Raw genomic sequence first — 22,986 nt, forward strand, 5'->3', positions numbered from 1 at the left:
ACAACTCAGACAAAAAAATAAACTTGTTATGGGCAGGGGAAGTATCTTGTACTTTTTGGTTTTTTTTCCATGAAAAGTTCTCAAAACATAACTTGCATTAAAAAAAAAAAAAAAAAAAAAAAAAAAGAACAAAATTAAAAAGGAGGCAGGTGGCACTTGGGGCTGTGCTTTAGGAAAGGTGCAGCCCTGCAGGAGCCATAGGGCTGGCCCATGCCTGCACAGAGGTGTTCACCTTCCCTTTTCAATGCACAGCACTCCAGGCCCACAGCCTCACTGCCTGCTTCCCCTGCCTTTAACCAGCAATAACACTGCTCTAACCTCCTTGATGCCCTCTCTCAGCTGAGGTAGCCCCTCTTTGACCATCCTCAATAATAATAAAGAGGAAGTTCAGCACACCCTTTTGTTCCCCTGCCTCAGGTAATGAAGGCAAATCTCCAAGGGAGTCATCTAAAGAGACAGGTAGCTGCAGCCACCTCTGCCTGGTAAATGGTGCAATAAAACTGCACAGCAGAGTCCACAACAGCTTATTTAAACACTCCAAGGGGTCGTTTCTCACCCTCACACTGAAAAGGGCAGCCAAAGAGCACACCACAAATGCCATCTCTTCAACAGGACACACATCTTTTAAAGAAAGAAAACCTGAAGGACTTCTTTTTCTGAAATACTCGTTGTGCCATTTGTGGTCTCAGTTTCAAATGTACATGACCTCGGATATAAGCACTATGGCAGTGAGAAAAGAATGTTTTAAGTTATACAGCAATTTCAGAATGTTATTTTTAATTAGGAATAATGCTCTTCTTCATGGGAAAACAGAAGCATGATCAGTAGCTACACAGCACAGCAGTGCTCACGTTGGATGCCTAAACAGCAGCAAGGAATGATAATTGAAGAACAGGTATAATGGCAAAGCAATAAAACTGTAATGAAAATTTATAATACAATACAATAGCTCTGAATATGAAAACAGATTAAAGTAATGTTGTTTTCATGGAGTTCTCCTCTTAATTAACAGCAATTTTTTGTTGGTCTGCCATAAAAGTCATTGCTGTTCAGCTCTGGAATTTCTTTCTAGTACTACTTCATCTCTAACCTTACGATAAGTACATTGCTTAAGAAAATCCCTTCCCTCATTTTTCTAGTCCCAGACCCCATAGCCTTGATTAGTTTGAAAATTCATTTTGCTCTTACCAAAACCAAGAAATAAATGGTTCTCTTCATAGGCTTAATTTTAGTGTGTTCTTTAATTTCTTCACTGTACTCACTGGATCACCTGAACAGCATGCAATAAAAGAATAAATATAGAAATCCCCAAAACCACTTAAAAATAGGCATGTTTTAATATTGGCAATTAAAATATTTTAAATAAGGGTTGTAAACATGACTTATTGAGAAGAGGGTGACAGCATCTGCATTTCAGCTTTAAAAAATGTGGCAGTCTTCACAAAGAATAAATCAGATTCACAAAATAAATAGATTTTTTTTCTCAAGTAAAAAGCAGGTCATTAGGAAATTTAAGTGAAACAAGACCACTGAAATTGTGTTAACCAAAAGTAACATCAAAAGGCTACAAATTGATTGCTGTTGGATTATGGAAAATTAGTCTGATGGTGGAATATTTGGGCAAACCATCATGCTGCTTCCTTACTTTTTCTACTTCCCCTTTACAGCTGCTTCTTGGCTGCAACCAGATGTGGGATGTTTAGCTAGATGGAGCTGGCTTACTATGGATACCCTATTGATCTTTACATTCTTAAGAGCATCTCTTTTGCAATTAATGGACTTCTCTTTTTTTGGTATTGCCCAATGTTCAGCAGCCTGCAATGAGCAGTGGCACAGCAGAAGTTCAGTTAAACTTCGTGCAAGCAAACCAGATCCAGGGGCAGTGTGACTCCAGGTCACACACACCTGCCTGGTGCACAAACACGCTCCTGACCTAAATTAGGTAGCTTCATGTTGCTATACCTTAGGAAAGGCTCATCATCTGCTATCTTATTTTTCCATCTTTACCATGCTGTGTATGTAATTATAATAACTTGTATTAGCTATTTCTACTTACATGAAATACAACAAAACAACACAGTCAAACACTGAGAGGATAAGTAAAACCTATTAACTCATTGGACTTGAAAAAAAAAAAATATCAGCTGTAAAAAAACCAATATAAAGCTTATGAGACTAGTCGTAGTGAATAATATTTCTATACATCATTTCCTTCTGTTCTACCTAATGAAATAAATAACTGCTCTTGCAGACTAATCAATACACTGCACAACATCTAAAGAACAAACTTTTATTTGTGTTGGAGAAATATGAACTTTTAATAAACTGGCTGAAAAGCTCAGAAATATACTTTCTGTAAATATGACCACAGAGAGTAGACTATAATCATTTAGGTTAGAAGAAACCTCTAAGATTGAGTCCAGTTGTTTACCTAATACTGTCAGGTCCACTATTTAAAACCATGGCCCCAGGTGCCACAGCTACACATCTCTTAAATACCTCCAAGGATGATGATTCCACCACTTCCCTCAGCCACCTGTTCCAGTGCCTGACAACCTTGTAGGTGAAGATATTTTTCCTAATATGTAATACAAACCTCCCCTGATACAAACATTAGGCCATTTTTATCCTATTCTATAATTTCTTACCTGGGAGAAGAGACTGACCCCACCTGTCCACAACCTCCCCTTCTCCAGGTTAAACACCCCCAGGTCCCCCATCTGTTGGGGAACAGGCCAGATCAGACTTATACTTCAGACCCTTGCCCAGCTATGTTACCCTTCTCTGGACATGCTCTAATGCCTTAAAACCCTTGTGGTGAGGAGTCCAGGAGTGAGCACAGCATTTGAGATGTGGCCTCAGCAGTGTCAAACTCAGGGTGAAGATCCCTTCCCTGGTCCTGCTGCCACTCTGTTTCTGACACAGGCCAGGATGCCCATGTCCTTCGTGGCCGCCTGGACACACTCTTGCTCCAGGATGTAGCATTGCATGGGGCTGTTGTGACTCAGGTGCAGGACACAGCACTTGGCCCTGTGGAAACTCAGAACTGGCCTTGGCTCATTGATGCAGCCTGTCCAGACCCCTCTGCAGAGCCTTCCTGCCCTCCAGCACACCAACATTCCCACCTGCAAACTTCCTGAGGGTGCACTCAAGAGCCTCATGCAGATTTCCAATCAAGATCCCAAACAGGGCTGGTACAGAGCCCTGGGGAGCCCCATTTGTCACTGGCCACCAGCTGGATTTAACTCCCTTTACCACCACTCTGAGCCTGGCCAGCTTCATAGCCAGCAAACAGAGCCCCTGTCCAAGCCATGGGCTCCCAGCTGCCCCAGGGGAATGCTGTGAGAAAGTGTCCCAGGTTCTCCTAAGGTCCAGACAGACCACATCCACAGCCCTTTCCTTACCCACCAAGCCATTGGTGTGCATGTGGAGCAGGTTTCTCAGCTCTGGAGGAGCACCAGATCACTCAGTTTCAGCTGTTTGAGGACAAATCTCAGACTTGCGATCCCTGTCGCTTGCAGTTCTATACTTGCGTTGTAATTCACTTTACCTTCCCTTCTCATCCCACCAAATATTAATACCAAATTTCTGAAGCAAATTCTCTTTCATTGATGCTGCTGTTTTACACTGAAAGCACAGACTTAAAGCAGATATCAAGTTCTAGTAAAATTCTGAAGTGGTTTATGTTTAATTTGACATCAGTCACCTAGCCCAATGCATACTCTGCCTAACAAAATTGAGATTTCTGGTTAAAGGGACAAGAGAAAAGAGATTGCACTGAAATGTCAGCTGCTCAGCCTGAAGAACTATTGTTGAGCAGGTTATTCAGGGGTCATTATGAATATAATTTTGCTTAAAATGAGCACTAATAATGCCCCAAAGAAAACGGTGCTAATAAAAATGGTTTTGATCATGTGCTATCAATACAGATGATCTGAAAATCAAGAGGAATTTAAATTTTTATTCAATACATAGAAAATGGACTAAAATAGCATAAATATACACTACTATGGCACTTCCGGACCGAGAAGTTTCCTGTAAAAAAAGCCAGTTCCCATCTGCAGCAAATCACTGATACTTCTTTGTCTATGTGACTATGAATCCTCAGTCTAAGTCTGCTTTAGAAAAGGATATTGGGTTTATCATACAAAATATTTCTAGCAGAGGTAAAGAAGATCAATACTCTTGTATAAGTCAGAGGTGAGATATCATTCAAACAGCACATCTGGGCTAACAGCACAAAATGGCCTAATGTTTGCACCAGCTTGGGTCTCCTGTGCTCAAAAACATGGCTTCAAGTTGGAATACATACCAAGAAAAGCAATTGTTCTGAGCATAAGAGTGCATAACGTACTTCACAAATTATCAAAGTAGTGTGGCTTGCAGAACCTGGCAAAACCAAGACAAATGCTGTGACAATATAACATTTTCCATAAAAAATAAGTGAGCAAGAAGGATAAATATAGGGAGGGAAGGGAATAACAGCTAGAACAAGTAAATGCCAGTGTCCACCACCAAAGGATAAGAAACCAGCTATTGAAACACTGACATGGAAGATGTAAAATTTTGGAACTCTTTCCTAACAGTAATAGTAGTTTAAGTAAAAGCTGTTTAAATTTCTGTAAAGGTTTATGTGAACAATTACCAGAAACACCATCAGCATTCTTCCACAAAGATAAGCTTTTCAAGTTATTAGAAAAACTGAGAATGAACATTTTTTTAGCTTTATTTTCTTTCTACATAGATTGTTTTCTACCAAACCCATACAATATGGGCTTTTCCTTGCTTTCACATCATACTATAAGCACAAACATGAAGGTACAGCACAACAGATTCCCCTCACATTTCCCTAGTCAGAAGTGCCAGTACTTTATCCATTATGCACACCCTCTTATTGCATTTCTAAAGGCACAAGCTGTTAGTATTACAAAGCCCATGAAATCTCAAATAACAAAGTTGGTTTGAACATAATAGTTACATGGTGCATTTCTGCTGACAGAGGCAAACATTTTAGAACTGTATTTCCATTGATTAAGTAATGTAAACTATTTTCCAACAGAGCCATAGCAAATGATTTTGACCCTTCTTATCCTGTATTCAGGAGCCTTTCCTGCTCTATACAGTTTTTTCAGCCTCTCTCATGGATCCATTGCCCTGATCTAGACATGGATGGCTCCCACTGCCTTCCTTTATATCTCTCCCCACCTTTCATTGTTTCAATTTCTGGTGGGGGTTTCTACCCCCTTCCCTGATATTTCCCCAAACATTCCTTCCAATAAACTCACATCCTGCATATCTCAGGAAGACAGCTACAAATGCAAATTAATTTCATTTGTTTAAAACAGGAACAAATCATCTCCAACAACAACAGTTTTGTGATATTTGTTCTCACTATCACATCAGTCTAAGTTTCAGTCATGTAAATCCTTGGGAAGGGGATTCTTGCCTAGGCCAGAACACACAGTAAATAAAACACCTTCTAAGAAACAGATGTTCTGGTAAAGGAGAGATAAAATATAACTGACATGCTTATCTAGAAACTCTGCCTAGAATCTGATGGATTAAAAAATATAGTTAAAAAGCTATTTGCTGGAAGTTTTACTGTGTTATACTGTGTGAAAAAAAACCCAATTTTTTCTTTACTCACTCCTCAATAGAAGTTTAAACAAAGATGCAAAATTAATATCTCTGCTAGTTCATTAGTCTCTCCCAAGCAGTGATGAAATAACATTTTCATTTTCTTTGCAACAGAAAAGGAAGAAGGCTGGCAGGTAACCTTGTGCTGACTCTGCTATGAATTTAAGGCTCCCTCTGGCAATGAGGGTTCCCAAAAAAATTCCAATGATCAATTGAAAAACTGTTATGGCTTGAATTTTATTCAAGAAAAATAGAATATGCTACTAAATATTTAGAATTGCAGTTCAGCATTTGTCAATAATTTCTAAATTCTATCACAGAAGAGATTTTTACAAATGCAGACACTTTCAAAAATAGTATTGACTATTACTGGTCATTACTACAGTAGCAGAGAGTATCTATTTTGAAATACACAGATTATGATTAATTATAAGAATATAAAAAGTGTGAGAACTCCTTTACTCACTCGGGCTTCTGCTTTAGGAGTCCAGGAATTAGAATCTGGAGTCAACGGAAGCCAACCCAAAACAAATCTGATGGAGGTATGGAGCAAAATAGGAGCCAAAGTATTTGAAACTAAGCACATACAAAACATTATTTTGCTGGTCAAACCTTTTAGCAGCACAGATGTGAGGAAAACACAAACTATGGCCTACTTTGTTGTACAAACCATGCATCTCCCCTTCATTTCCAAGATACAAAAATTATGATAAATTACTCCCTGTCAACCTGCATGTAATGTCTGAGAGCTTATGGAGAATCTTTAAAACTCTACTTTTCCTTACAATGGAAAAATGAGAATGCAGGTAAATTACTAAAGAAAAAAAACATCATTAGGAATCTTTTTGTAAATATTTTTTATTCTTATTGTATCAATTTATCTTTTTATCTTCTCCCTTCTGATAAATTGAGCTGAAGAAATAAAATAATCCAAACTATAAGGAAAGATGGAATTTGACAAGACAGGATGCTTTAAGTATGGTTATGCACTTTCAATAAACCTACGATGTTCAATATCAGAAAATGAAGGAACTATTATGTTGATCTTTCCCATTAGCATAATATGACTAAACTCACAGTGAACATCTTAATCAGAGATCTTTATGAAATATAATCTTTCCTGTATTAGAAGTAAGAAAGCCTTTGGTTAGGAAGACAATTATGCTGAGCTTATTTTTCCACGGCCTGCAAAGAGGGTAATCCCTCTTATTAATGGTTCAAATATCAAATACAGGAGACAAGTTTAATGGAATTATTTTTTAATCTTTTCACTGTCACCACAAGTGCCACCTGACATTAATCCCCTGACACCAGTAATAAGATTAAATGAGAAATTTTACCTTTGGCATTGTATGATAGACTAAAGCACAGGAAGAAACCTCATCAATGGTTTAGAAAAGATTTAGTGTCAGTTGTATGACAGCCTAGATGATGCTCCCTATGGGAAAACAGCTACAAACAGTAAGCAAAAAAATCATTGCTTTTCTCTCTAGTGATATAGAAAAATATAGCAAAGTATTCTTTCAACCATGGGATCTAGCAATGGATACTTTGAGGCCTGGAAACACTAAGCAAACAGGAAAGTAAGACCTAGGAGAATGAACAGCATAAACAGAAATAATAAAAGCTTCAACAGAATATTTACCAACAAGAAAAAATATCATTAAGTCCAGAAATAGGGATAAATTAAAAACTGCAACAATCTAAATGAGTCACATCCTGTAAAAAAATTTTTAAAAAAAAAAGGAAATAAAGAAAATGGAAACTGGAAAAGCTGTAGCTTGCTGCTAAGAAAAGATGGTGTGCTGGAGATTAAAGATAGATCTAGAAGTAAATCATACAAGTCTGTTTTCTGTTTTCAGCAGAAGAGATTGGTTAAGTGTATGACAACAACAAAAAAAAATTGCAGCCAAGGCTGACAAAGTAGAGGTAAAGTGGAAACTACAGTAAAATAATGTTGTGTACATAGATACACACTGAGTGAGAATTGCTTCAAGCTCTACCAAATTTGTAAAGTCAATAGCAATACCATATTGGTGAAAAACAGCCAGAACACTAAGCATGGGATCTTTAGGTCCAATAGATTCTCAATAACAAGTAAAAATAAAATGTTGAAGGGTAATTAGTCATATTAGCTGAATGAATAAATGAATCAATGGGAAATCATTTACCAGTGATAGCAAGTTAATTTGGCAGGGTAGACTTATGCCGAGCCCAGGCATAAAGACAAATGCAATCCAGTCTATTTTAGCTTTATAAACCACATAAATAATACTGGAGAAGACCTCATTAAGGAATTGTCTAAAAGGGCATAGCAATGTGATTAACTAGAGGGACTTTCCCAATTTTACTCAATTTCTTAAATCTCTATTCAGTCATTAAAGCAACAAAAAAAAATTGTGGAAGATTTCTTGATGACTCAGATTTGGGAGGGATTAATGAAGAGAAAGATCACAAGATGAAGACAGACAATCCTGATGACTTCAAGGTAAGCAGCATTAGAAATGGAACTAAATTAAAGTGCAAGGTCATACCCTTGAGGACCCATAACCAGAATATTTGCAGTGAACAACTTGAGAGGAATTGCTGAGGAAGAGTCGGACAAAAATATATTAGCCACAATACAGAAAAGAGTCCCCAGAAAATGGAGCAGAGAAAAAATAATTGGAATCTTTACCCTTTTTCAGCCTTTCCAGCAAACAGCACAGAGATGAATAAATAAAAATTCTTCTTTTCAAAACACAGGTGAGACCTCATCTGGGCTATCACACCTCAAAGACTATGAATTCAGACTGGAACCTGGACCAGGTCAGAGAAATAGTTATCTCATAAGAAGAGCTAGAGGGCTTTGCTTGTTTAGGCCAGCAAAGTAAACACTGAGGAGGAAAAGCTGCTTATCAGGTGGGTAAACTTTAGATGAAAATGCTATATAAAACAAAGGACAACTCTGGATCACTAAAGACACCCACTTATGAGATTTAGATCCTAAAGTCAGCCTTAAAAGCATTGTCTGACATTTTAATCAAAACTCAGAGTAACAAGATATGCAGTGTCTGCCCCTGAATGTCAGGCATTTACTGTTCAGCACTAAACAAGACTTTCAGTTTACTGTATATGAACTAGATAATTTGGGAAAACTGGTACCATTTGTTTGAAAACAGACCTACATTGGACTAGGAATATTAGTTCATTTCAGCTAATCCCAAATTATTTTCAAATTTTTACCCTAGCAGTAATTAAGATCCAAAAGGGTAAAATATGAGAGGAAAACCTGCTCATTTTAAAACTGACCTTTGATCCTCTGCAAGTTACTTGTGTTCTGATCAGTTAACAGATTCTTTCAAAAGCAGTTTTCTCTCATTTTCAGACCAGAGCAGCTGCTCCAGCTGATGTGATGCTTTTACTGAAGGCAGCCCAAAGGCTATGGAGTCATTTGAACAACTCACTGTACCAACATGGAAGGAGCACTCAGCACCAACCAGCAGGTAAAGGACCAACCCAGAGCATTATTCTCCATCATTTATTTGAAGATACAATGTGTTTTCAGTACTACCAGCTCCTAAAAGGATATTCTTATTTTCTACCAGCTTTTGATGAAAGAGTGAAGCTGAATAATTTCAAGAGTGGCCCTGCCAGTCACCTGCACTTGCTGGAACTGGAAAACAGATATTCTAAAACTAATTTTCACAAACCAATTTCATTTTAAGACAAGGAACTAATATCAAGGATACTTTCCAGCAGCGTAAGAACTCGGAGAAACATCAAGTGATAAGATAAATCACCATCAAGCAGTTATGATTCACATGCCATGTTAGTTTGTGTTCTGTGCCAGAAAAACATGGGCTCCTGGAGGCCTCAAGAGAGAATTACCCATGGAGACTCTCAGCCAAACAGGAGAGAAGGGCTGCTAGATGAGGGTGCAGGCAGGACTCCTCTTGCCCTGGGTAGAACACCCACAGCAGTATAAAGCAAGTAAAATCTTTGGGTAGAACACCCACAGCAGTAGAATCTCTGGCACAGTTGTAGGTACATAAGTCAAGAGCTGAAAAGCAATGCAGTAGAAGCAATAAAGGAAAATTGCCAGTGTGGATGACAGTGTCAAAAGCTGGTGCTGGCTGGCTGGGAGACATGACAGATGCATTCAGTTTTCCCCAAAGCTGGCAGGCCAGGGAAAAACACTGTATTTGCCATAGATTTACATATAAAACCTCCAGAAGTGAATTAGGTAAACAAATGACAACTGCTGTCTAAAATGGCCTATGAAATACTGCTAGAATTTAGAAACAAAACAAGACCTGTGGGAGAGGAAGAAAAAATTAGAAGCTTAGAAACAGGATTTAATGGATTTCTTCTGATTCAAAGAAGACCTTCGATACTGAGCCCAACAAAAATAGACACCCAAATGTTAATTAAAATACCAGAAAGTGGACATTAGGAAAATGAATAATTAAATGGATACACATTCTCTTATATTTCTGCTTGTGGTGTCACACAGTTAATATGTAGAATGTGTTAAAAACATCCACTCTTTCAAATTCAAAAATACAGATCAAAGCTGTTAAAGGTTTTTCTTTGTTTCTAATCTTCATTTTGCAAGTAGTAGCACTTAATTATTTAGACCATCAGCTAATTCAATCTTTCTTGAGAAATATTTCCATATTTTTGTTGTTGCACAATCACCATGCTGATTTTCCAGGAAAGATGATCATGCCATTGTGACCGCCAGGAAAATGTACAAATTCCTTGTAATATTACAACCCTCAGAAATATCAAAACAGAGCTGATTTGCTTTGCAAGAGATTCAGATTTAGCTGAGAATTGAAAACAATTTGTTCCAACAGCATAGCCCTTTGAAAGCAGTAACTGCTGCATAAATAAACTCAGAAATCTATAGCACAACTTTTATTAAGTCAAATGTCCAGCAAACATTCACAAACGTGCTTCTGAATGTCTGTTGAGAGGGTTTTGTCAAGGCAATATTTTCAAGCAAAAGGATTTAAACCAATGCCCTACTTCACATCATCAGCTTTGATTTAGAACAGTAATTTCTGCATTGTAATTTCAAGGTGATTTCCATTTTATCTGTTAGAAACGTTACAAAAGCCCAGATTTGTTCAGCATAAAAAACTAATACGCACATTCTCCGCTGATAATCAAAAAACAACACTTTCAGTGCAATTTTGCAACAAGATCCCAATCTGGGTGCATTTTTTATTAGGAAAGGACACATTGGCTTGATGTATCAGTGTTATTTCAGTGACCATCAACTGACCACACCAAATTTAGAGGGAGCTCAATGCAAGATTGCCCTCAAGATGGCTGAAACCTAAACACACATTCACTGAGGTCTGTGTTTATTTTTTTCCCGTAGCAGCTAGCTCTCTGAATTTAACAGGTTTTAAGTAGTCAGAAATTGTCACTGCACCAACTACTTCAACAGCATTTATTCCCTAGAGCTAAGTAAATCTTCACTTCCTACCTCAAACCTTACCTAAGCTATATTCAACAATATTTCCTGCCTTTGTTTTACAACATTTCCCTACAAAATAACACATCAATTCTATTCCTCCCACGACTGTTGTCTATTGCTCCGTTTATTCGATAGTGTTATGAAATATGGAAAGTACTTTAGCAAACACTAAACAAAGAAAAATAAAAATATTTTTGTTCATCTCAATAGCCTGTACTTTTGTTATTGTATGACATAAACTAGCAGCATGAAGCTACTGTGTGCTTAGAACTCTCCCTGACATATTTTTTGTTTTCTGGGTAAAAGTTGATCATTCAATGCAAGAGAGATATTTCTTATTCCTGTCACTATCTCTATATGACAGCTTTTCTTCAGTACTTTCTGCTTCATCTGAGTAGCCAGCCAAACTCACTTAAAACAGCCGCCAGCACTGAAATGTTCCATTTTAAACAAACCCTTTGTTTGAAGCCCTTCATTCAACATTTCAGTCCCTTTGGGAAATTTCAGATTCATGCCATTGTGGATTAGTTTCTTTCAATGATTACATGACAGGTCATAGCTGGATCTATCACAAAAGTGTCCTGATAAGTGCATTTTCACAACTTTACAAATTTCTTTATAACTCTCTGCTTTAGTACAGCAAGTAGAAAATTCATACAGCAATTGTGACTAAATCTTGCTTAAATTGAAGCAAGATCCAAGCTTGGGTCTTTTAATTTTTTGTAATAAAAGCTCTGCTTCTAGAAACCTACACTAGATTTTAATGAACAATATAGCTCATTATTTTCTGTATGACAAGTGTGGCAAGAATATTATTTTCTCTTCAATAAATGCATGCACATGAAGCATAAATGTCTTCCTAGTGACAGGTTCACCATATAAAATATTTCTGCATTAGCTTTTTTAGCAATTCACCATTTTCTTAACTTTTAATAGAAAATATTTCTTGCAGAACTTAGTAAATATACACAGTTTTGCTATTAGTTATGGTGTAGAGATTGGTCTGCCAGGTTTGGAGGGCTGTGTGTTCCATTTCCTGCCCCAGATCACCAGGGGGAATTTTTGGACACTGTGCTGTGGGGAACAGATCTCACTCCAGCCAGCCAGAGTCCCTGAATTTGTGCATCAAGAGGCCCTGACACAAAGGTTAAAAATGTGATCTTTGGCCTTAATATGACCTTTGGACATATAAGCTCTTGTGGGCTTAGAATGTTTTTCCTTTGGTCCCAACATCAGGCAGCTGAAGCTCAAGCTAACAACAGTATCTGTCAATCCACAGCAAAAGCAGGAAAATTAGTTACCTGAGATAAAAAGCAAAATTGGTGCATCAAATCTACCATAGATAATAACTGATCATGTTATTCAAGAGTGGAACCTCACATGCTTAATTCCTATTGCTTATCATCTTTTAATAAGGCATTGTCAAACAAGATAAGCATAAGTAGCATCACAGCTATCCATGGTCAATATCCATGAAAAACACTACACCGCCAGGTTTAAAAGTATCCCTTTGCACCACAATTCACAAACCTAAACCTCACCAACTCCAAAAAGCTGACATCAGTAGTGGGCAATTACCTTCAGACTCCTAAAATAGAGAACATGTTTACATCTAACAACTCTCACACACACACAATATCCTATATTAAAAGTTGAATGCAAGTTTTACAAAAATTTTAAAACTACAACTTTTATACTGATCCTCAATTTTTAATTTTTTTTTAACTATTTGGACAGTTTGCTGTCTAAATTAAACACTGCTATTGGTTCTCATTTCTGAAAACACTCACAATTATTGCTAACAAGTTGCCACTTGTGACTATGTAAAGTTACATCTGCCAGTTGGAATGTGACACCAACAAGCTGTGTGGTTTGCAGTTCACAAAATAAACATATATTTGTTCAACACAAAATATCAGAAGATAATACGAATTACCCCACTGATCTTCTGTGTATCCTTATAACAATTTCTTGTGGGAAATACATGAAATGTCCTTAATTTAGAAGTGGCTTTCTTCAACATATCATTAATTCAAGCATGTCATTGCTACAGGTTTAACCTTTAGCTCTACAATCAATAATCTCATGCTTGAGTCCAAACTGATATTTTCATTCCAAGTGTAAAGTCTCCAGCAAACCTCCAGCTTTTGTTTTTACCCTTTCTCGCATGAAAATGAAAAATCAGATCTGTAAAAGCACATTACAGGTGCAGTTATTACATTTCCAGTGAGGCTGTTATGAACCTGTGTGCACTCCGCGCCAGGAGGCTGCATACAGGGAGTTAGAGAGGCTGGGGCTTGTTGTTAGCAAACTGCAGGCCTCTCATATCTGATATATTCTTACATGTATCACTATCTTGCTCACTGAAGTCAAATTTATGAAGTGCTCTCCAATTTTAAAGAATCTTGGTATCTGGATTTCAGAGAAACATATTGCAATTGGTAAAACTTCAGGGTTTTTAAAGAGATAAGCATAGCTGTAATTGTGGTTCTGCCAGTGTCTGAAAAGGAGGCAGTGATAACATGGTCCTGAACACATGCACCTATCTGTTGTCTCGTGTAAAACAATCACCCTGCTTTTCGTGGATAGGCATGGATGAAAAGATTTAGAGTGCTATTACATCTCAGTGCATTGGTTGAGATTGCTGATCAGTACTGCAGCTTACCCAATTTTACATGAGCCCATTACTTGCAAAAAACTCTCCTCCAGGGGTGGGTATTTCCAAGCCTGATCTCCACTCAAAGGTTAATTTGTTTGGAAAGCTGATGTGAAATATTGTTTAGTATATTTTCAGAAACAAGACTGTTGATGCGCTTCAGGAAAGAAAGAATAATAATGACAGTTTGCTTGCAATTTGAACATCATCCCTGCATGCTAAGGAAGTACCTGCTAAGAATGAAACCTGCCCTTTGCTTAGGATATTTCAATGATGTGTTCCAGCTTGTCTTGAAAACCCATGGGACAAAAAGCAGTTTAAATAAATAAAATTAATTTAAAATATGGGTTTAAAATAAATTTCTAAACCACACACACCTTATCAAAATAAATTGAAAAATTAAATCAGTCTTTCAAAAATGTTGATTAAAGTCTAAACAGTGCACACTAACACTCATTACTAAGGTTTTGCTAGAATTGGAAGTGGGTGTCTGTGGTTGGAGATAGGCCAGAATCCAGCCTGTAGTGCTTACAGCTGGGAGTAGCCACATCGATTTCCATTGCTTCACAGCAATCAATTGGGCTACTCCCAGCTGTAAGTGCTGCTCTTCACTGTAAGCACTTACAGACTCAGTCCCTAGGAGTCTCTTAACCCTGTCTCAGCTGAAAGCAGCACAGTGTGTTCTGTAATATTTCTGTGCCATTTTCTCACAAAGGTTCATCGGTAAACAGCAGAAGCAGCAGCAATGTATAAAACCCACACTCATGCTGTACCATCCACCTGAAGGGATTTTCATTCTCCTGAAAGACGTGATGCCAACTTCAAACCAATTCATAATCACAGAAATTATTTTGACTGAGCAACCAGGACCACTGTCATTCCAGCATACCAGACTACATGAGGAAAATGAGTGCTGCTTTAAAATTCATTTGTTTATGCTGATCATGGCCTGGAACAAGTTACATCACATCATTTTTCATGCAAGTACTGCCAAGAAGTTAAAGCAGGATTTTCAAGACCTGAAAAGCATCTGCCTTATGGACATGAAAATGAAACTGTAGCACACAGAAGGAATACATTTTTAGCCCTAACTGAAGGCTTCATGAGGGACAGATACTTTCAAGACTGCCTTATTGCTGGGTGCTGTTAAATCTAAAGGTACTACTATTTGTACTTGCAATATCCAATATCTACCACAAAGTCACCATGGACATGCCAGCTTGAGCTTACACATACACTTTGATACACTTTCATTTTCAACAAACACATCCTGTGATCAAGAGGTCACAGGGAAGCTCAGGATAAAAGAGACCTCAGAAGGTTCCTGTGGCCAGCAGGTCAAGGGAAATGATTCTCTGTCTTTCTAGTCCTGGAGTGCACAAGGCAATTCAATGCAGCATGCTGGATAACCATTTTTTGCAATAATACAATTCAGACTGCATAAGTACAGCCCACACACTGTGAGAAAGCAGACCAAGAAAGCCACCTCTGTTCAGAGGTACTCATGTAAAACACACATTCCATTAAGTCTGTTGTCCTGTGGGTTCAAGCTGCTTCCATTGAGGTTTTCATTGCTCTCAGTGAAATCCACCACCTCCCAGGCGGGAGCCATGGCAAGCTCTATACATGAGTCAGTGCCTTGGAGAATAGGAACGTGCCTACCTGGCTTCATTAGGTTCTGTATTTAAGGGGCCTGAAACACCAGTGTGGCACAGGGGAGTATTCTGTGTGCTCTAACTATGGTTAATAGGTCAGGTCTTGGGAGCAGACACCAGCTCTGGTTAGTGTGGAGCTCTCTGCACCTCTTCATGTTATGGGGACATACATTATACTCTGAAGCTCGTATATTAGCTATAGAAATCAGGAGAAGACTGAATTCTAGCATATTCTTCATACAAAATAGCAGACCACACCAACTAGAACTATTTATCTGGTTTAGGTAACACTGCACAAATTGGTGAAAAAACTGACTGTGGCAAACAAGACAAGCTTCAGGTCAAAAAGTATTTTCATTGATGTCCCTGCCAATATATTAACAATTACTCCTCTGTAATTATAATAAAAGGACAGAGGAAAAACTCCTCTGTGATTAGTTGAACTGGCCTCACTTTAGGAAGCATGCTTTAATTTCCCATTTTTTAATTCTAGCTAAGTGCAATTTTAATGCAGGTCATTTAATCTTATCCCAGCCTTTAACTGTTTCTGACTGTTTGGGCTCAAGATCTTCCCCTCATTCAGGATCTTACAAATTGTTTTACATAATGCAATTACTCAAGGATTGGTAGAGCATAAAATTGTAATATGTATTTGAGAGTTCTAGAATGGAGTAGTACACAACTTATAGCTAGAGAATGGGAAAATGTATTCCTCTTTTCCCTTACTTAAACCTAAACATCAGACACTTCATTCTGGGGAACTTAACATTCCCTGCTACACATAAATCAATGAATAGACACAGGGTCTAGCAAATGAATCAAAATAAGAACCTTCCTCACTACTCAGTCAGAAAGAGCTGTGATAAACTTGTCTAGTGTGGGTCATTTCTTGTAATTTTTACATCTACACACTGTCAGGATATATTGAGAGCTCTGGTTTAGTCAAGGGAACAAGAAAAAGATAAATGAGAGAACTGTGCAGATGAAATGTAGTGGCACAGAACACGGGCAGAAATGGCATACACATGGAACGATATATTCAAAGAAACTGCCAGAGTTATGCTGCTAAACAAGTTCCAATGGATATAAGCAAAATGTTTTACTGTGTGACTTTTATGCTGTACTTCTTCCATTTATAGTCAAAATAAGCTTACTGCTATTCCTAGCCCTCAGACAAGAGTAAATCAAGCTGTCTTCCAGCTTTAAATCAGCAACTTGCACACCACAGTAGCATTTGCATCATTTCCACCATTCCAAATTAAAGCAGCCATTCTGTGCTCTTTTATGATTTCTCACTGAAACCATACCTGGTTAAGCAGGGGCTATTTATAGCTTACATTTGGCCACAAATAATATTTTTAACAGGAAGAAGAACCTATGTGTCTTCATTCCCTGAAGACACACCTCCACTGCTCTTGGGGGCTCAACCCTTTTGCCACAACACATACTTGTTTCATTCTTAACCAAACAATCCAGCCCTGGGGGGGCTCCACCTATCAACCAGAAACAAGTTCTGTGGTGTTACCTGGACAACAAATCACGTAAGACTCTGCCTTTCTTCCTCTACAGACACTTGAGAACTATACAGCCTTGAAGCTTTTAATTTCACTTTATCTGACAAGAAGGAGGGAGGTTTCCTTAGGAGACAAATACAAGCTGTGTATTACTCAGTGAAACTCTGGGCCACAGGGCCATGTCCATCAGGGCAGTGTCCTGGGGATGCCCCAGGGCAGGGAGTGGAGGGCAGGACATGCCCAGGAGCAGCGGCTCTGGCACAGCTCAGGGCCAAAGCTGCCCACACAGCAGGAGCAGGGGGGACAGGCAGCACTTGGGAAGAGGAGGAGCCGTCACACCTGAGTTTGACTGGAGCTGCACTCTGGGCCAGCACCTGGGGGCCAGGGGACCATCAGTGCTCTCATGGCTGAGCCCTTCCTGGGGCCAAGAAAGAGCATCACAGTGTCAGACCAGGGGATTGCATTTATCCTGCTGCTGAATAAAATAAGCTTCTAAAATTCCTATTTGGAAATAAAATAAAGAGTTATTGCATGATGAAGGAACCACTGAATGACAGTAATCTGTTCTCCATCAAGAGAGGTGAAACTTGTTAATTTGTCTTATTTTAATCAGGATCAAGTACATCTGACAAACTGTTTCAAATCATTGCTACTCAGGGGGTTGATGACAGTCTCCAAGATACATCTGTTCTGCAGTAAGCTTCCAAAAAAAAATTAAAATAGATCCTCCTTTATTTTCTTATAAGAATGAGTTCCTCTATCAAGATAGAGATAAAAATATAGATACAGACATATGCAAAAATGACCCTATCATTTCTTTGTTTGATCCTCAATTTGTCCAAGGGTAATATTCTGCATGGATAATCACCCTGCAAAGAGCAGATTATGCCTGGCCCTGTCCAGAGTTAAGATGGAGCATGTAAAATCAAAGATGTGTAAACAGCATTAGAAAAATCTTCATGATACCAAAATATAGAATTCAGATCTTTTGTGAACTACACAGATATAAATCTTGCAACTTCCTGTGGACCAGTCTGAGCAGCCTGATAGACATAACCTTCTGCTTTTATTGAAACATCTTCTCTTTCTTATTACCACTTCCCTTGATCTTCATTCTCTCTGTCTGTTCTGAAATCTCAGCTTAACTTGACTAAATTCACAATCATTTTCTCTTACCCTTTTGTCACTTCTCCTATTTTCTGGTATAATTCAACATATGCCCAACTTCAATGCATGAACATTTCTGCACATTTCCTCAGAGTCCTGGCTTCTGAAACAGAAGCTGAAATAAGAGGCAGGAGACTTTCTGTCTCAGCTGATGTGAGTGAATGTGAGAAGGGTTGCTGTTATAACTCACATGGAATTAAGGAAACAAACCATGGAATATTTCCTGCAAAACAGTTCTGTTTAACATATCAGGATTAGAACCCAGGACACCTGCAGTTTCTTGGGTTATGAAACTACCCATCTCAAAACAGGATTTCTTCTAATATTCCCTCCAGTCTCTCACTTTTCTGACACCACATTTTTTGCTCTGAATTTACAAAAGTAATTACTATGGGATGGATGTCAGGGCAATTTTAAAATAAAAGAATGGGGTGGGTTTTTTTTAATTACTGGTTGTAAATTGACTGATAAACTACCTCAGAGAAATAAGAAACTTCTGGTCAAAGCAAAAAGCTGAATCCCAGAAAGTAGTTAAATTTCTCTGTGCATTTAGGGGTTTCCAGGGCATTTTAAAATAGTCTGCCATTCTTCCTATTACAGAATTACTTCTTTTCTCCTGTCTTTAGTTGATTTTAAGTTTCTTTTTTATTAGGTAAGCTCTTCAAGGCAAGGACAGTTCATGCAATGTCTAGTACAAAAGGCTGCTGATTTCCCTCCTGGCTTCTGAGGTACTTTGTAATACAAATAATGATGCTAATCATATTGGGTGAGTCTCTGGAAATGGGGCATTTTAGAAGTCTGATATAAATCAAATGAGGGGGAAAAAACCCCAACCTTATAAATATGTTCATCTTAAATAAAAAGGCTTTTATTCCTTTTTAGGTGTCCCCTTCAGCTGGTACTGACTGGCAAATGAATTGATTTCTTTTAAAGGAAGTCATCACATCACACAGTTCTTTGTAAATCTCTAGGCAGACTGGAGGATTTTTGCCTTTTTTTCTTCTCCTTAAAATGTTATAAATACTTCCTTTCCATTTTGCTCTCCCACTGCTTTAGACATTGAGATAGCTATATCACAACCACAGATAAATTAAAATGACTGGTGTGAGGTTATAGATATACACAAGAACAAAAGGACTGATGACTGAAGAGAGAACAGTTTTAAATTATTCAGAGAGATTCTTTTTCTTTGCTTGGGATTTCGGGAACAATTGAAAAAAGCAGTGAATGAATATGAACACTGCATGAGCAATCTGACAGTGTCAGACCCAGCACTAGTGCCATGTGCATTTCTTTCTTTTGATCACTCAGTTCAAAACCTGTTCAGTCCTTTTTAAAGAGTTTACCTCTTTCTGTTTAAATGCAGAACTTAAAGATTGTCCTCTAATTCCTCTTCAGAAATTCTTGCAGCTGTACTTTAGAGTACCTATGTGGTACATACCCACGAGAATCCATTTTTTTCAAAACTTTACTTTAACCTTGATAGTATCATAAAGGAGAATCTAGGAACTTCAAAGTGCTGAAAAACCCAGGAGTAAATCCAGAGGTTTTCAGTTCCTCCCTTCTACCTCTTGAATTAAAGACACTGAAGCTATTTTTTCCTTAGATGTACTATCAAAGCAATACAGCAACCAAAAAGATACCCAGAAAAAGTTAATAATGCCCTTAAAGATGTCATGTCAGCCAGAATCCTTGATATTTTGAACATGTAAAAAAAGTTTATGAATAAAGATATGTGGAGTGTCTGCCTACTCAGTTAGATCACCTATGGTGTAAATCAGCTAATTTGTGTAAGTAGCACAGCTAATGATCTTTAATTCTTGCTGTCCTCACTTACACAAGAACAGCGGGCTTATTCCTCCTCTTTTTTTGTTGGAGGCAGAAAAATGGTTGTTTTGTCGCCATATTTTTCCCATAAATTGTAGAACCTGCACAACTGGAAATGCCTTTTTTGTACCTGACTGGAACTGTGCACAGCCCGTGGATAACAAGAGCAACAGGTGAAGCTAGCAGAAATGAGCCAATTAGAAAACAAATGCACTTCAGAGGATGTTTTCTAGAGGTTTAATCTTGCTGAGGCACTTCATTCTCCCTGGTTTTGTAAATCAGCTGTTCAGAAATTGCTCTAAATTATTTCAAACAGCAGAACAGCAGAAAAACACCTTTTTTTAAAAAAGCGGGATTATAAAATAAAGTTCCTGCCAGCCATACAAAAATGCCACTTCCTATATTACAAGAAAACCACCCCAAAAAGCTGTTACCAGTAGGTTACAGAGTGAGTAGAGGGCAAACAATGAAAAATGAAAGAAAAAAAGGTTATAGATATGACTGTATACCTAAACACACATAACGGGAAAAAAAAAAAAAAAGGTAATAAAATGCTACTTTTTTACTGATCTTGCTGAGGTTGCACCAGCTTAGAGGAAATGGCTTGATTTATATTCCAGGTGTTGCTCCTTGCAGGCTGAAGGTTTCAGCTTTATTCCCAGCATTGCTACACCTTAAAAATGGGGGACAGCAGCGAAGTTTGCTATGTCTTTCCATGATTTTTAAAAGATTGAGAGCACAAAGGGTTCCATTTTCTTTTTAGGTCAGCACACAAGTTGACAAAGAATATGATGAAATTGCTTTAACTATCCAATTGTTCAATAAGTTAAATTAATTAATTTGGTGGAATTGTTTCCTTTTTTAGTGTTGTATTGATGCTGTTGGTTTTGACTTTCCCTTTATGCTCTTTAATTTTTTGACATGAAAGTTTGTAAGTCAGACAGCTCCTAATATCAATTTTCTACCTAGTTTGCACAAACAAATTTATCTACTTAAGTTGCAAATATGCGCAAAGTCAGCCCTTCAGCGACCCTTGAGATTCCTCCAGATTTGTACATTGATCTGCATTCCTCAGCTCCTTAAGAATTTTGAACTCTTCTGTCTTTCTACTCTGCCTTGCAGTTTCCTTTCTCCTGTAAGTGTAATTGTGCTGTGAAGCAGAGCAGTGTAGTGACCCCAGCCTAGGAAAAGCTCTGTCAGCACTGGAGCTGGGTTAGAATCCCCAGGGGAGCTTCCCTCCATTGCCAGAGTGCACCACTAAAGTTTACGAGATGAGAGCACAATGCAAAGGATCTCATGCATGTAAAACAAACAGCCTCAGGACTGAATGTTGGAAAGGATATTCTATGGAGAGAAACAGTGGCTACAAATAAATTGTTGGCCTCTGTCTTCTCCTTGTCACACAAGAACCATACAGTTGCTTGGTTTTCCTATTATCAGTTCCCGGTAGTCATCACTAACAGGAACCTTCTATTCATCTTATTTAATGTGACTTGGGATCCAGTGCTCAGTGAAAACAAAGAAAAGAATTAGCTATACTTCCATGGGTTTGGCAAAGACCTCTCAGCTGGAAAATAAGATATATCTCACAACACAGGAAGTATCAGAAGCTTATCCTGCAGCAATACCCTGCCTGTATTTGTTGAACTGGTTTCTTTTGGGCTCTGGTTTAATTCTGATGCTATTATTCTGTTGCTTCTGGCAAAAAATGAGAACCAAATCCCACTACAATGAATGAATGAAAACACTACTGGCTAAAATAACTATCCTTTTATAGCATTTCTCATTGATAAATCAGTGTAATTACCTTTATTTTCCAGGGCAAAAAGAAAGACATAGTGAAAAGAGGTGATTTATCCAAAAGGCTGACAGCAAAGGTAAAGAATTCCAGAGTTTAAATCCAGGGCTTGACAGATTGTTTCCACCATTAGGGATAATCTGTCAATCATACAAGCCAGTATTCTGTTTTATGTTTTACATGCTGTGTCTTCTAGCATATATTTCATTCAAGTTTATTCAGTAAACTATATACTATTGGAGTATAAATTAACAGAATACTTGTGACTTTTTCCCTGTTCTCCTGAAAAATTCTGTCAGATTGATTTTCCACAAAGAATATCAAATACTACCTCTTGAGGCAGCTGTGAAGACCAAGCTACTCTGGAGCCCAGCTTGAGAGCATTCAGTCCTAACTGGCAGAGTACAAATGTTTCTATTCACACTTTTTTCCTCTTGCTGTTTTGGATCGTTTTTACTTCCCAATGTGTACTTTTGATTAGTAAAGGAGTTAAAAAGGGAACACTTCTCAATTTCCTCCCGCTTGTAGGATGCACACATGTTTCCCTGGGCACATCACTCACAGCTAATGTCTGATGCAGGTGTTTGGATAGGCTACATGTGCATAGAAACATGTATAAGATAGGCTAGATGTGCATAGAAACAGCTCACGGTGTACATTTCCCAAGATATAAAACACAATTAAAACAGGAGCTCTCCACACAACTATTTAATCATAAAGTGATTGAACTGAGTAGTGGAATGAAGTTTGCTCATCCCAGCAGCCAGGGATTCCCATCACTGTCACTCATTTCACAAAAATGATTTTTCTGTTTCACAGAGCATGATTTGAGTTCCATGGATACCTCAGTGTGATGACCCCAGTTTCTGTCCTTTCAGAAATTTGCTTTTTTTTAGGCAGTGCATTAATCTTTTCCATTTAATGCTTATTTTTAGCATATATCATTATCCTTTTTGCAACAACACAAAATAATGCTTGATTTACCTTTCTCCTGGCTTCTTAAAATATTGCCTGGTGCATCCATATCAGGTTGAGGGCACTGAGAAGGTCAAAGCAAGGACAACCTTCAGGGCTGTGTCAGTGAATGCTAAATTGCCTACTCAGCTCAGCACTACCACAGGCTCATCCATGAAAACAGCCAGACTGTGATGGAAGCAGTGCTTGAATAAGCCTCAGACCTTCTTTTCCTGACTCAAAGCTCTCCAAGTTTTACATTTAAGGCCTGATTTTCTCAGCAGTAAGCATCCCTACCTTAACTTCCA

The sequence above is a fragment of the Taeniopygia guttata genome, chromosome 8, assembly GCF_048771995.1.
Source record: "Taeniopygia guttata chromosome 8, bTaeGut7.mat, whole genome shotgun sequence".
Taxonomy (NCBI): domain Eukaryota; kingdom Metazoa; phylum Chordata; class Aves; order Passeriformes; family Estrildidae; genus Taeniopygia; species Taeniopygia guttata.